General features: G+C 62.3%; 4 pseudogenes; all 4 read right to left on the bottom strand.

Annotated features, from left to right (window-relative positions):
• Positions 1–1,013: 1,013 nt before the first annotated feature.
• On the bottom strand, positions 1,014–1,132 carry LOC142870342 (uncharacterized; annotated as a pseudogene).
• Positions 1,133–4,955: 3,823 nt separating this feature from the next.
• LOC142870331 (uncharacterized) lies at positions 4,956–5,074 on the bottom strand (annotated as a pseudogene).
• A 3,820-nt stretch (positions 5,075–8,894) lies between these two features.
• LOC142870320 (uncharacterized) lies at positions 8,895–9,013 on the bottom strand (annotated as a pseudogene).
• Positions 9,014–12,832: 3,819 nt separating this feature from the next.
• On the bottom strand, positions 12,833–12,951 carry LOC142870309 (uncharacterized; annotated as a pseudogene).
• Between the last annotated feature and the right edge of the window lie 935 nt (positions 12,952–13,886).

Raw genomic sequence — 13,886 nt, 5'->3', positions numbered from 1 at the left:
GACCCGAGGGGGGAGGCTGGGAGAGGGCAACGCACCCGACCTTAACATTGGTGCCCCCACAATATGCTGGAACAACATGAGAGGTAAATGAATAAGAACACGGGGGGGGAGGGGGGCACGGGCAACACATGTCACCTTAATACTTGGACTCCCATCATCTGCTTGAAAAGAGAGAGAAAAGAAAATGCAATAATAGAGATAAGAGACACTTTTTAAAAATAATGAATCCGGCCGGGCGCTGTGGCTCACGCCTGTAATCCTAGCTCTTGGGAGGCCGAGGCGGGCGGATTGCTCAAGGTCAGGAGTTCAAAACCAGCCTGAGCAAGAGCGAGACCCCGTCTCTACTATAAATAGAAAGAAATTAATTGGCCAACTGATATATATATAAAAAATTAGCGGGGCATGGTGGCGCATGCCTGCAGTCCCAGCTACCCTGGAGGCTGAGGCAGAAGGATCACTCGAGCCCAGGAGTTTGAAGTTGCTGTGAGCTAGGCTGACGCCACGGCACTCACTCTAGCCTGGGCAACAAACCGAGACTCTGTCTCAAAAAAAAAAAAAAAAAAAAAATGAATCCGAAGAGAAAAGTAAAAGGAGGCCTGTGGAGCAGGTCTGGGTGTGACTCCGGATCCCCGAACATCAGGTGCCACCACCAAAGATTCCTACGTGTAGCCCATAGAACCCCAAAAGCAACGGGAGGAGTTCTGGTCACATACTCCCTCAAAATGACATCCTGGCCTTCTTCTGGAACTCCCTCCCCTCTCAGACTCTCAAGGTTTCCTCCAGCGTGTCGGCTCCCACAGAGCAGACCTTTGGTCTGAGACCTGACTGTCCAGAAGCCACGCATGCTGCCGCGTGGCGGCGGTGTCACGGCTCGGGACAAGAGGAGGCCCAACGGCGCGGGCTGGGGCGCCAGGCACCGCGGCGGGCGCTGAGGGTGGGGGTCACCCCCACCCCGGGCCGCCCCCGCACTCCCAGAAACGCGACAGAACCAGAGGCAAAAAAAAAAAAGAAGAAGCCTACGGCACCCGGTATTCCCGGGCGGTCTCCCATCCAAGTTCTAACCAGGCCCGACCCTGCTTAGCTTCCGAGACCAGACGGGATCGGGCGCGTTCGGGGTGGTGTGGCCGTGGACGGCGGAGGGCGCCCCTGCCCCGCTCAAGAAGCCGAGCCTCTCTGCGCTTCCCCGCCGCCTCCTCCCGCCCCAGGCCCCGCGCCGGGTCGGGCCTGTTGAGTTCGCCGGCCGGGTCCCGCGGGCTCCGAGGGACGGGGGGTGACAGGCGGGGCGGGCAGGGAGCGGCGGGCCGGGGTTGGGGGCTGTCTCTGTACACACACACACTCACACTCACACTCACTCACTCACTCACACTCACACAAGATGCGCCTCCACGGCTGGACCCGCCCAGGTGGAGACCTTCAAGCCCCCCTCCTCTCCTGGCCTGGCCTCCTTCACCTCCCCGCCCCCCACCCCCAGCGCGCCGGGGCCGCAGACTGCGCACGGGCGGGAGGGGCGGGGCGCTCGCCCTTTGACCCCAGCCAGGGGCGGCCCTCCCCCACAACCCCTTTCAGCTGCGCCCCCCACCCTGTGGCCCGGCGGCCGCCTATTCCCCCGGGCCAGGGCTGGGGCACAGCGCACGGGGGAGGGGAGCCAGTGTATGGGGCGTGTCTCTCTCTCTCGGGATGTGTCCCATGGGTGGGGTGGGGTGGCGTGGTTTGTGGGGCGCTGAAGAAATCAGTCCCCTCCATCTCCTCCCTCTGGAAAACACCCAAGCCCTTGGAGAACTGCCCGCACCGCTACCGTGGGGGCCGGGACCCTCCTCTGTGTCCTCCTGTGGCCCAGTCCAAGGGGCCTGGGCCTGGCCGGGGCTGCACTGGACCCCAACCACCCTGGCGTGTGGACTCGCTAAAAATCGGCCATTAGATATTGGATTCCAGCGTCATTGAGGTCATTTCACTAATGAGTGCACCGCAAAGAGTTTCCTAATCCATCTGTGAGGGTGGCAACCGAAAGAGAATTTTAGAGCTGACAGAATAGGCGAGGAAAGGCATAGGAGATTTCCACACCCAGTAAGGAAGCCTTTCCCGAAGTGGAAGAAAGAAAGGAGCAAACAGAGACACCGGTAGCCCGCCCGGATCAGAGTCTGCCCCTGAGAGAAAGTACCCTGACCAGGTTCACCAGTGGGTGGGTCGCGAGCTAGCGGCACTCAGAAGAGCGAGGCCCGCAGTCTGTGCAGAAGACACCTGCACTCGGGTGTGTGTGGCGGCACAATTCACAAGCAGCTCCAGATGTTAAACCAAGGAGAAGCCAGGGAGTTCCCAACGCCCCAGGTGTCCTCAGCCCACGACTGGCTGCTGTGGGAATGCGAAGCCCGGCTCCTTGTCTCAGAGCGGGGCAACCAGGAGGTGTGATGTCCACCCCGGGGTTCCCAGGAGGATCAGACTGAAGCTGGGACTTGGCCTGAAAGTGTCCCCTCGCATGGCCACCCCCTTCCCCTTCCTGCTCCTCTACTCCTGGTGCCCCTCCATCCAGGGGCCAGACCTTAAAGAGTCACCCGCAAGAGAATCCTGGTCCCAAAGGAGCCTTCTGGGGGACCCCTGCTGAGAGAGGTTGTGGGCATGGCCCGCTGGGGCTCTGCCCGACCCAGGGCTGAGAGATGCAACCTCCCAGCTCTGGGTCCCTGCAGGAAGTGTTGGCAAGCACAGGGCCAGTCCTCCAAAGGCCCAGGTGCAGGGAGCCCAGGCCAAGCATCCCGTGGAAGAAGCCACATGCTGTGCCACCCCGGGGAACACCACTGCAGGCCACGGCCCTTCCCACCTCCTCCTCCTCCTCCTCCTCCTCCTCCTCCTCCTCCCACCCCGCCCTCGCCCCCACATGGCACAGGGCCCAGAGACACCTCAGACACTTGCTACCCAAAGTGCAAAGGGCATCAGTTGCTCCTCCAAACCCCCCCCCCAGCCCAGCAGACCACGTTGTCCAGCCAGCCCCCGGGCCTCCCTGGGGTGCCCAGCACAAAAGTGCAGACACCCACCGGACCCTCAATCTCAGTTTTCGGATGTTTTTGCCACTCTAAGGACCCGCAGGCCAGCTGGGCCTTCTGGCAGGACAGAGAGCCCCGGAATCCGACGTGGAGAGCTGGGTATACGTCCCCATGAGGAGGCGGTCCCCACCTCCGCGGCTATCCCCTTGCGGGGAGCGGCAGCCGCGGGGCCTCAGAGAAGACACCAGGCTGGGCCCCCACGGCACAGCGGGAGCACGTCCCCCGCAGGCCACTTAGCGACGGCGGCCAGCCGGCGGACGGTTGGGTTGCACGAGACGCTGCGGCCGCCCTGCTACCGGGTTCCTGGGAGGGCGTCCTGGAACCAGCGTCCACACCAAGCCCTTGGAAGGCCCAGGCGACGGAGGAGCCCCGTCAGGCAGGGGCCGAGGACGGTGACGGCCCGGGCGGGGACGAGCGTGTCAGGCAGGGGCAGAGGACGGTGACAGGTGATAGGCCGGGCGGGAAGGAGTCAGTCAGGCAGGGGCCGTGGAGGAGACGGGCTGGGTAAGGGTTAGGGTTAGTGTCAGGGCACAAGTCACAATCGCAAAGACCTGGAAGCCACCCGAGTGCCCATCGACCCACGAGTGGGTAAATAAAATGTGGCGCGTGGACACCACGGAGTGCTATTCGGCTATGAGGAGCAGCGGTGAGGGGGCACCTCTCGTGGTTCTCCTGGCCAGAGCTGGAACCCGTTCCAGTAAGCCAAGTATCCCAAGAATGGACACACGAGCACCACGTGCTCGCGCTCACCAGCAAATGGGTACGAACCGATGGACACCTAAGTGGACACAGAGGAATCACCTTCTTCGGGTGGGTGTCGGGCGGGTGGGGGGAGGGGATGGGCATACACATCCATTAGGAATGGGGTGGGTACGCACCGACTGGGGGATGGGCGCACTTGAAGCTCTGACCCGAGGGGGGAGGCTGGGAGAGGGCAACGCACCCGACCTTAACATTGGTGCCCCCACAATATGCTGGAACAACATGAGAGGTAAATGAATAAGAACACGGGGGGGGGAGGGGGGCACGGGCAACACATGTCACCTTAATACTTGGACTCCCATCATCTGCTTGAAAAGAGAGAGAAAAGAAAATGCAATAATAGAGATAAGAGACACTTTTTAAAAATAATGAATCCGGCCGGGCGCTGTGGCTCACGCCTGTAATCCTAGCTCTTGGGAGGCCGAGGCGGGCGGATTGCTCAAGGTCAGGAGTTCAAAACCAGCCTGAGCAAGAGCGAGACCCCGTCTCTACTATAAATAGAAAGAAATTAATTGGCCAACTGATATATATATAAAAAATTAGCGGGGCATGGTGGCGCATGCCTGCAGTCCCAGCTACCCTGGAGGCTGAGGCAGAAGGATCACTCGAGCCCAGGAGTTTGAAGTTGCTGTGAGCTAGGCTGACGCCACGGCACTCACTCTAGCCTGGGCAACAAACCGAGACTCTGTCTCAAAAAAAAAAAAAAAAAAAATGAATCCGAAGAGAAAAGTAAAAGGAGGCCTGTGGAGCAGGTCTGGGTGTGACTCCGGATCCCCGAACATCAGGTGCCACCACCAAAGATTCCTACGTGTAGCCCATAGAACCCCAAAAGCAACGGGAGGAGTTCTGGTCACATACTCCCTCAAAATGACATCCTGGCCTTCTTCTGGAACTCCCTCCCCTCTCAGACTCTCAAGGTTTCCTCCAGCGTGTCGGCTCCCACAGAGCAGACCTTTGGTCTGAGACCTGACTGTCCAGAAGCCACGCATGCTGCCGCGTGGCGGCGGTGTCACGGCTCGGGACAAGAGGAGGCCCAACGGCGCGGGCTGGGGCGCCAGGCACCGCGGCGGGCGCTGAGGGTGGGGGTCACCCCCACCCCGGGCCGCCCCCGCACTCCCAGAAACGCGACAGAACCAGAGGCAAAAAAAAAAAAGAAGAAGCCTACGGCACCCGGTATTCCCGGGCGGTCTCCCATCCAAGTTCTAACCAGGCCCGACCCTGCTTAGCTTCCGAGACCAGACGGGATCGGGCGCGTTCGGGGTGGTGTGGCCGTGGACGGCGGAGGGCGCCCCTGCCCCGCTCAAGAAGCCGAGCCTCTCTGCGCTTCCCCGCCGCCTCCTCCCGCCCCAGGCCCCGCGCCGGGTCGGGCCTGTTGAGTTCGCCGGCCGGGTCCCGCGGGCTCCGAGGGACGAGGGGTGACAGGCGGGGCGGGCAGGGAGCGGCGGGCCGGGGTTGGGGGCTGTCTCTGTACACACACACACTCACACTCACACTCACTCACTCACTCACACTCACACAAGATGCGCCTCCACGGCTGGACCCGCCCAGGTGGAGACCTTCAAGCCCCCCTCCTCTCCTCGCCTGGCCTCCTTCACCTCCCCGCCCCCCACCCCCAGCGCGCCGGGGCCGCAGACTGCGCACGGGCGGGAGGGGCGGGGCGCTCGCCCTTTGACCCCAGCCAGGGGCGGCCCTCCCCCACAACCCCTTTCAGCTGCGCCCCCCACCCTGTGGCCCGGCGGCCGCCTATTCCCCCGGGCCAGGGCTGGGGCACAGCGCACGGGGGAGGGGAGCCAGTGTATGGGGCGTCTCTCTCTCTCTCGGGATGTGTCCCATGGGTGGGGTGGGGTGGCGTGGTTTGTGGGGCGCTGAAGAAATCAGTCCCCTCCATCTCCTCCCTCTGGAAAACACCCAAGCCCTTGGAGAACTGCCCGCACCGCTACCGTGGGGGCCGGGACCCTCCTCTGTGTCCTCCTGTGGCCCAGTCCAAGGGGCCTGGGCCTGGCCGGGGCTGCACTGGACCCCAACCACCCTGGCGTGTGGACTCGCTAAAAATCGGCCATTAGATATTGGATTCCAGCGTCATTGAGGTCATTTCACTAATGAGTGCACCGCAAAGAGTTTCCTAATCCATCTGTGAGGGTGGCAACCGAAAGAGAATTTTAGAGCTGACAGAATAGGCGAGGAAAGGCATAGGAGATTTCCACACCCAGTAAGGAAGCCTTTCCCGAAGTGGAAGAAAGAAAGGAGCAAACAGAGACACCGGTAGCCCGCCCGGATCAGAGTCTGCCCCTGAGAGAAAGTACCCTGACCAGGTTCACCAGTGGGTGGGTCGCGAGCTAGCGGCACTCAGAAGAGCGAGGCCCGCAGTCTGTGCAGAAGACACCTGCACTCGGGTGTGTGTGGCGGCACAATTCACAAGCAGCTCCAGATGTTAAACCAAGGAGAAGCCAGGGAGTTCCCAACGCCCCAGGTGTCCTCAGCCCACGACTGGCTGCTGTGGGAATGCGAAGCCCGGCTCCTTGTCTCAGAGCGGGGCAACCAGGAGGTGTGATGTCCACCCCGGGGTTCCCAGGAGGATCAGACTGAAGCTGGGACTTGGCCTGAAAGTGTCCCCTCGCATGGCCACCCCCTTCCCCTTCCTGCTCCTCTACTCCTGGTGCCCCTCCATCCAGGGGCCAGACCTTAAAGAGTCACCCGCAAGAGAATCCTGGTCCCAAAGGAGCCTTCTGGGGGACCCCTGCTGAGAGAGGTTGTGGGCATGGCCCGCTGGGGCTCTGCCCGACCCAGGGCTGAGAGATGCAACCTCCCAGCTCTGGGTCCCTGCAGGAAGTGTTGGCAAGCACAGGGCCAGTCCTCCAAAGGCCCAGGTGCAGGGAGCCCAGGCCAAGCATCCCGTGGAAGAAGCCACATGCTGTGCCACCCCGGGGAACACCACTGCAGGCCACGGCCCTTCCCACCTCCTCCTCCTCCTCCTCCTCCTCCTCCTCCTCCTCCCACCCCGCCCCCGCCCCCACATGGCACAGGGCCCAGAGACACCTCAGACACTTGCTACCCAAAGTGCAAAGGGCATCAGTTGCTCCTCCAAACCCCCCCCCCAGCCCAGCAGACCACGTTGTCCAGCCAGCCCCCGGGCCTCCCTGGGGTGCCCAGCACAAAAGTGCAGACACCCACCGGACCCTCAATCTCAGTTTTCGGATGTTTTTGCCACTCTAAGGACCCGCAGGCCAGCTGGGCCTTCTGGCAGGACAGAGAGCCCCGGAATCCGACGTGGAGAGCTGGGTATACGTCCCCATGAGGAGGCGGTCCCCACCTCCGCGGCTATCCCCTTGCGGGGAGCGGCAGCCGCGGGGCCTCAGAGAAGACACCAGGCTGGGCCCCCACGGCACAGCGGGAGCACGTCCCCCGCAGGCCACTTAGCGACGGCGGCCAGCCGGCGGACGGTTGGGTTGCACGAGACGCTGCGGCCGCCCTGCTACCGGGTTCCTGGGAGGGCGTCCTGGAACCAGCGTCCACACCAAGCCCTTGGAAGGCCCAGGCGACGGAGGAGCCCCGTCAGGCAGGGGCCGAGGACGGTGACGGCCCGGGCGGGGACGAGCGTGTCAGGCAGGGGCAGAGGACGGTGACAGGTGATAGGCCGGGCGGGAAGGAGTCAGTCAGGCAGGGGCCGTGGAGGAGACGGGCTGGGTAAGGGTTAGGGTTAGTGTCAGGGCACAAGTCACAATCGCAAAGACCTGGAAGCCACCCGAGTGCCCATCGACCCACGAGTGGGTAAATAAAATGTGGCGCGTGGACACCACGGAGTGCTATTCGGCTATGAGGAGCAGCGGTGAGGGGGCACCTCTCGTGGTTCTCCTGGCCAGAGCTGGAACCCGTTCCAGTAAGCCAAGTATCCCAAGAATGGACACACGAGCACCACGTGCTCGCGCTCACCAGCAAATGGGTACGAACCGATGGACACCTAAGTGGACACAGAGGAATCACCTTCTTCGGGTGGGTGTCGGGCGGGTGGGGGGAGGGGATGGGCATACACATCCATTAGGAATGGGGTGGGTACGCACCGACTGGGGGATGGGCGCACTTGAAGCTCTGACCCGAGGGGGGAGGCTGGGAGAGGGCAACGCACCCGACCTTAACATTGGTGCCCCCACAATATGCTGGAACAACATGAGAGGTAAATGAATAAGAACACGGGGGGGGAGGGGGGCACGGGCAACACATGTCACCTTAATACTTGGACTCCCATCATCTGCTTGAAAAGAGAGAGAAAAGAAAATGCAATAATAGAGATAAGAGACACTTTTTAAAAATAATGAATCCGGCCGGGCGCTGTGGCTCACGCCTGTAATCCTAGCTCTTGGGAGGCCGAGGCGGGCGGATTGCTCAAGGTCAGGAGTTCAAAACCAGCCTGAGCAAGAGCGAGACCCCGTCTCTACTATAAATAGAAAGAAATTAATTGGCCAACTGATATATATATAAAAAATTAGCGGGGCATGGTGGCGCATGCCTGCAGTCCCAGCTACCCTGGAGGCTGAGGCAGAAGGATCACTCGAGCCCAGGAGTTTGAAGTTGCTGTGAGCTAGGCTGACGCCACGGCACTCACTCTAGCCTGGGCAACAAACCGAGACTCTGTCTCAAAAAAAAAAAAAAAAAATGAATCCGAAGAGAAAAGTAAAAGGAGGCCTGTGGAGCAGGTCTGGGTGTGACTCCGGATCCCCGAACATCAGGTGCCACCACCAAAGATTCCTACGTGTAGCCCATAGAACCCCAAAAGCAACGGGAGGAGTTCTGGTCACATACTCCCTCAAAATGACATCCTGGCCTTCTTCTGGAACTCCCTCCCCTCTCAGACTCTCAAGGTTTCCTCCAGCGTGTCGGCTCCCACAGAGCAGACCTTTGGTCTGAGACCTGACTGTCCAGAAGCCACGCATGCTGCCGCGTGGCGGCGGTGTCACGGCTCGGGACAAGAGGAGGCCCAACGGCGCGGGCTGGGGCGCCAGGCACCGCGGCGGGCGCTGAGGGTGGGGGTCACCCCCACCCCGGGCCGCCCCCGCACTCCCAGAAACGCGACAGAACCAGAGGCAAAAAAAAAAAAGAAGAAGCCTACGGCACCCGGTATTCCCGGGCGGTCTCCCATCCAAGTTCTAACCAGGCCCGACCCTGCTTAGCTTCCGAGACCAGACGGGATCGGGCGCGTTCGGGGTGGTGTGGCCGTGGACGGCGGAGGGCGCCCCTGCCCCGCTCAAGAAGCCGAGCCTCTCTGCGCTTCCCCGCCGCCTCCTCCCGCCCCAGGCCCCGCGCCGGGTCGGGCCTGTTGAGTTCGCCGGCCGGGTCCCGCGGGCTCCGAGGGACGGGGGGTGACAGGCGGGGCGGGCAGGGAGCGGCGGGCCGGGGTTGGGGGCTGTCTCTGTACACACACACACTCACACTCACACTCACTCACTCACTCACACTCACACAAGATGCGCCTCCACGGCTGGACCCGCCCAGGTGGAGACCTTCAAGCCCCCCTCCTCTCCTGGCCTGGCCTCCTTCACCTCCCCGCCCCCCACCCCCAGCGCGCCGGGGCCGCAGACTGCGCACGGGCGGGAGGGGCGGGGCGCTCGCCCTTTGACCCCAGCCAGGGGCGGCCCTCCCCCACAACCCCTTTCAGCTGCGCCCCCCACCCTGTGGCCCGGCGGCCGCCTATTCCCCCGGGCCAGGGCTGGGGCACAGCGCACGGGGGAGGGGAGCCAGTGTATGGGGCGTCTCTCTCTCTCGGGATGTGTCCCATGGGTGGGGTGGGGTGGCGTGGTTTGTGGGGCGCTGAAGAAATCAGTCCCCTCCATCTCCTCCCTCTGGAAAACACCCAAGCCCTTGGAGAACTGCCCGCACCGCTACCGTGGGGGCCGGGACCCTCCTCTGTGTCCTCCTGTGGCCCAGTCCAAGGGGCCTGGGCCTGGCCGGGGCTGCACTGGACCCCAACCACCCTGGCGTGTGGACTCGCTAAAAATCGGCCATTAGATATTGGATTCCAGCGTCATTGAGGTCATTTCACTAATGAGTGCACCGCAAAGAGTTTCCTAATCCATCTGTGAGGGTGGCAACCGAAAGAGAATTTTAGAGCTGACAGAATAGGCGAGGAAAGGCATAGGAGATTTCCACACCCAGTAAGGAAGCCTTTCCCGAAGTGGAAGAAAGAAAGGAGCAAACAGAGACACCGGTAGCCCGCCCGGATCAGAGTCTGCCCCTGAGAGAAAGTACCCTGACCAGGTTCACCAGTGGGTGGGTCGCGAGCTAGCGGCACTCAGAAGAGCGAGGCCCGCAGTCTGTGCAGAAGACACCTGCACTCGGGTGTGTGTGGCGGCACAATTCACAAGCAGCTCCAGATGTTAAACCAAGGAGAAGCCAGGGAGTTCCCAACGCCCCAGGTGTCCTCAGCCCACGACTGGCTGCTGTGGGAATGCGAAGCCCGGCTCCTTGTCTCAGAGCGGGGCAACCAGGAGGTGTGATGTCCACCCCGGGGTTCCCAGGAGGATCAGACTGAAGCTGGGACTTGGCCTGAAAGTGTCCCCTCGCATGGCCACCCCCTTCCCCTTCCTGCTCCTCTACTCCTGGTGCCCCTCCATCCAGGGGCCAGACCTTAAAGAGTCACCCGCAAGAGAATCCTGGTCCCAAAGGAGCCTTCTGGGGGACCCCTGCTGAGAGAGGTTGTGGGCATGGCCCGCTGGGGCTCTGCCCGACCCAGGGCTGAGAGATGCAACCTCCCAGCTCTGGGTCCCTGCAGGAAGTGTTGGCAAGCACAGGGCCAGTCCTCCAAAGGCCCAGGTGCAGGGAGCCCAGGCCAAGCATCCCGTGGAAGAAGCCACATGCTGTGCCACCCCGGGGAACACCACTGCAGGCCACGGCCCTTCCCACCTCCTCCTCCTCCTCCTCCTCCTCCTCCTCCTCCTCCCACCCCGCCCTCGCCCCCACATGGCACAGGGCCCAGAGACACCTCAGACACTTGCTACCCAAAGTGCAAAGGGCATCAGTTGCTCCTCCAAACCCCCCCCCAGCCCAGCAGACCACGTTGTCCAGCCAGCCCCCGGGCCTCCCTGGGGTGCCCAGCACAAAAGTGCAGACACCCACCGGACCCTCAATCTCAGTTTTCGGATGTTTTTGCCACTCTAAGGACCCGCAGGCCAGCTGGGCCTTCTGGCAGGACAGAGAGCCCCGGAATCCGACGTGGAGAGCTGGGTATACGTCCCCATGAGGAGGCGGTCCCCACCTCCGCGGCTATCCCCTTGCGGGGAGCGGCAGCCGCGGGGCCTCAGAGAAGACACCAGGCTGGGCCCCCACGGCACAGCGGGAGCACGTCCCCCGCAGGCCACTTAGCGACGGCGGCCAGCCGGCGGACGGTTGGGTTGCACGAGACGCTGCGGCCGCCCTGCTACCGGGTTCCTGGGAGGGCGTCCTGGAACCAGCGTCCACACCAAGCCCTTGGAAGGCCCAGGCGACGGAGGAGCCCCGTCAGGCAGGGGCCGAGGACGGTGACGGCCCGGGCGGGGACGAGCGTGTCAGGCAGGGGCAGAGGACGGTGACAGGTGATAGGCCGGGCGGGAAGGAGTCAGTCAGGCAGGGGCCGTGGAGGAGACGGGCTGGGTAAGGGTTAGGGTTAGTGTCAGGGCACAAGTCACAATCGCAAAGACCTGGAAGCCACCCGAGTGCCCATCGACCCACGAGTGGGTAAATAAAATGTGGCGCGTGGACACCACGGAGTGCTATTCGGCTATGAGGAGCAGCGGTGAGGGGGCACCTCTCGTGGTTCTCCTGGCCAGAGCTGGAACCCGTTCCAGTAAGCCAAGTATCCCAAGAATGGACACACGAGCACCACGTGCTCGCGCTCACCAGCAAATGGGTACGAACCGATGGACACCTAAGTGGACACAGAGGAATCACCTTCTTCGGGTGGGTGTCGGGCGGGTGGGGGGAGGGGATGGGCATACACATCCATTAGGAATGGGGTGGGTACGCACCGACTGGGGGATGGGCGCACTTGAAGCTCTGACCCGAGGGGGGAGGCTGGGAGAGGGCAACGCACCCGACCTTAACATTGGTGCCCCCACAATATGCTGGAACAACATGAGAGGTAAATGAATAAGAACACGGGGGGGGAGGGGGGCACGGGCAACACATGTCACCTTAATACTTGGACTCCCATCATCTGCTTGAAAAGAGAGAGAAAAGAAAATGCAATAATAGAGATAAGAGACACTTTTTAAAAATAATGAATCCGGCCGGGCGCTGTGGCTCACGCCTGTAATCCTAGCTCTTGGGAGGCCGAGGCGGGCGGATTGCTCAAGGTCAGGAGTTCAAAACCAGCCTGAGCAAGAGCGAGACCCCGTCTCTACTATAAATAGAAAGAAATTAATTGGCCAACTGATATATATATAAAAAATTAGCGGGGCATGGTGGCGCATGCCTGCAGTCCCAGCTACCCTGGAGGCTGAGGCAGAAGGATCACTCGAGCCCAGGAGTTTGAAGTTGCTGTGAGCTAGGCTGACGCCACGGCACTCACTCTAGCCTGGGCAACAAACCGAGACTCTGTCTCAAAAAAAAAAAAAAAAAAAATGAATCCGAAGAGAAAAGTAAAAGGAGGCCTGTGGAGCAGGTCTGGGTGTGACTCCGGATCCCCGAACATCAGGTGCCACCACCAAAGATTCCTACGTGTAGCCCATAGAACCCCAAAAGCAACGGGAGGAGTTCTGGTCACATACTCCCTCAAAATGACATCCTGGCCTTCTTCTGGAACTCCCTCCCCTCTCAGACTCTCAAGGTTTCCTCCAGCGTGTCGGCTCCCACAGAGCAGACCTTTGGTCTGAGACCTGACTGTCCAGAAGCCACGCATGCTGCCGCGTGGCGGCGGTGTCACGGCTCGGGACAAGAGGAGGCCCAACGGCGCGGGCTGGGGCGCCAGGCACCGCGGCGGGCGCTGAGGGTGGGGGTCACCCCCACCCCGGGCCGCCCCCGCACTCCCAGAAACGCGACAGAACCAGAGGCAAAAAAAAAAAAGAAGAAGCCTACGGCACCCGGTATTCCCGGGCGGTCTCCCATCCAAGTTCTAACCAGGCCCGACCCTGCTTAGCTTCCGAGACCAGACGGGATCGGGCGCGTTCGGGGTGGTGTGGCCGTGGACGGCGGAGGGCGCCCCTGCCCCGCTCAAGAAGCCGAGCCTCTCTGCGCTTCCCCGCCGCCTCCTCCCGCCCCAGGCCCCGCGCCGGGTCGGGCCTGTTGAGTTCGCCGGCCGGGTCCCGCGGGCTCCGAGGGACGGGGGGTGACAGGCGGGGCGGGCAGGGAGCGGCGGGCCGGGGTTGGGGGCTGTCTCTGTACACACACACACTCACACTCACACTCACTCACTCACTCACACTCACACAAGATGCGCCTCCACGGCTGGACCCGCCCAGGTGGAGACCTTCCAGCCCCCCTCCTCTCCTCGCCTGGCCTCCTTCACCTCCCCGCCCCCCACCCCCAGCGCGCCGGGGCCGCAGACTGCGCACGGGCGGGAGGGGCGGGGCGCTCGCCCTTTGACCCCAGCCAGGGGCGGCCCTCCCCCACAACCCCTTTCAGCTGCGCCCCCCACCCTGTGGCCCGGCGGCCGCCTATTCCCCCGGGCCAGGGCTGGGGCACAGCGCACGGGGGAGGGGAGCCAGTGTATGGGGCGTCTCTCTCTCTCGGGATGTGTCCCATGGGTGGGGTGGGGTGGCGTGGTTTGTGGGGCGCTGAAGAAATCAGTCCCCTCCATCTCCTCCCTCTGGAAAACACCCAAGCCCTTGGAGAACTGCCCGCACCGCTACCGTGGGGGCCGGGACCCTCCTCTGTGTCCTCCTGTGGCCCAGTCCAAGGGGCCTGGGCCTGGCCGGGGCTGCACTGGACCCCAACCACCCTGGCGTGTGGACTCGCTAAAAATCGGCCATTAGATATTGGATTCCAGCGTCATTGAGGTCATTTCACTAATGAGTGCACCGCAAAGAGTTTCCTAATCCATCTGTGAGGGTGGCAACCGAAAGAGAATTTTAGAGCTGACAGAATAGGCGAGGAAAGGCATAGGAGATTTCCACACCCAGTAAG

The sequence above is a fragment of the Microcebus murinus genome, chromosome 3 (assembly GCF_040939455.1).
Source record: "Microcebus murinus isolate Inina chromosome 3, M.murinus_Inina_mat1.0, whole genome shotgun sequence".
NCBI lineage: Eukaryota > Metazoa > Chordata > Mammalia > Primates > Cheirogaleidae > Microcebus > Microcebus murinus.
This window is presented reverse-complemented; position numbering and strand designations above follow the sequence as displayed.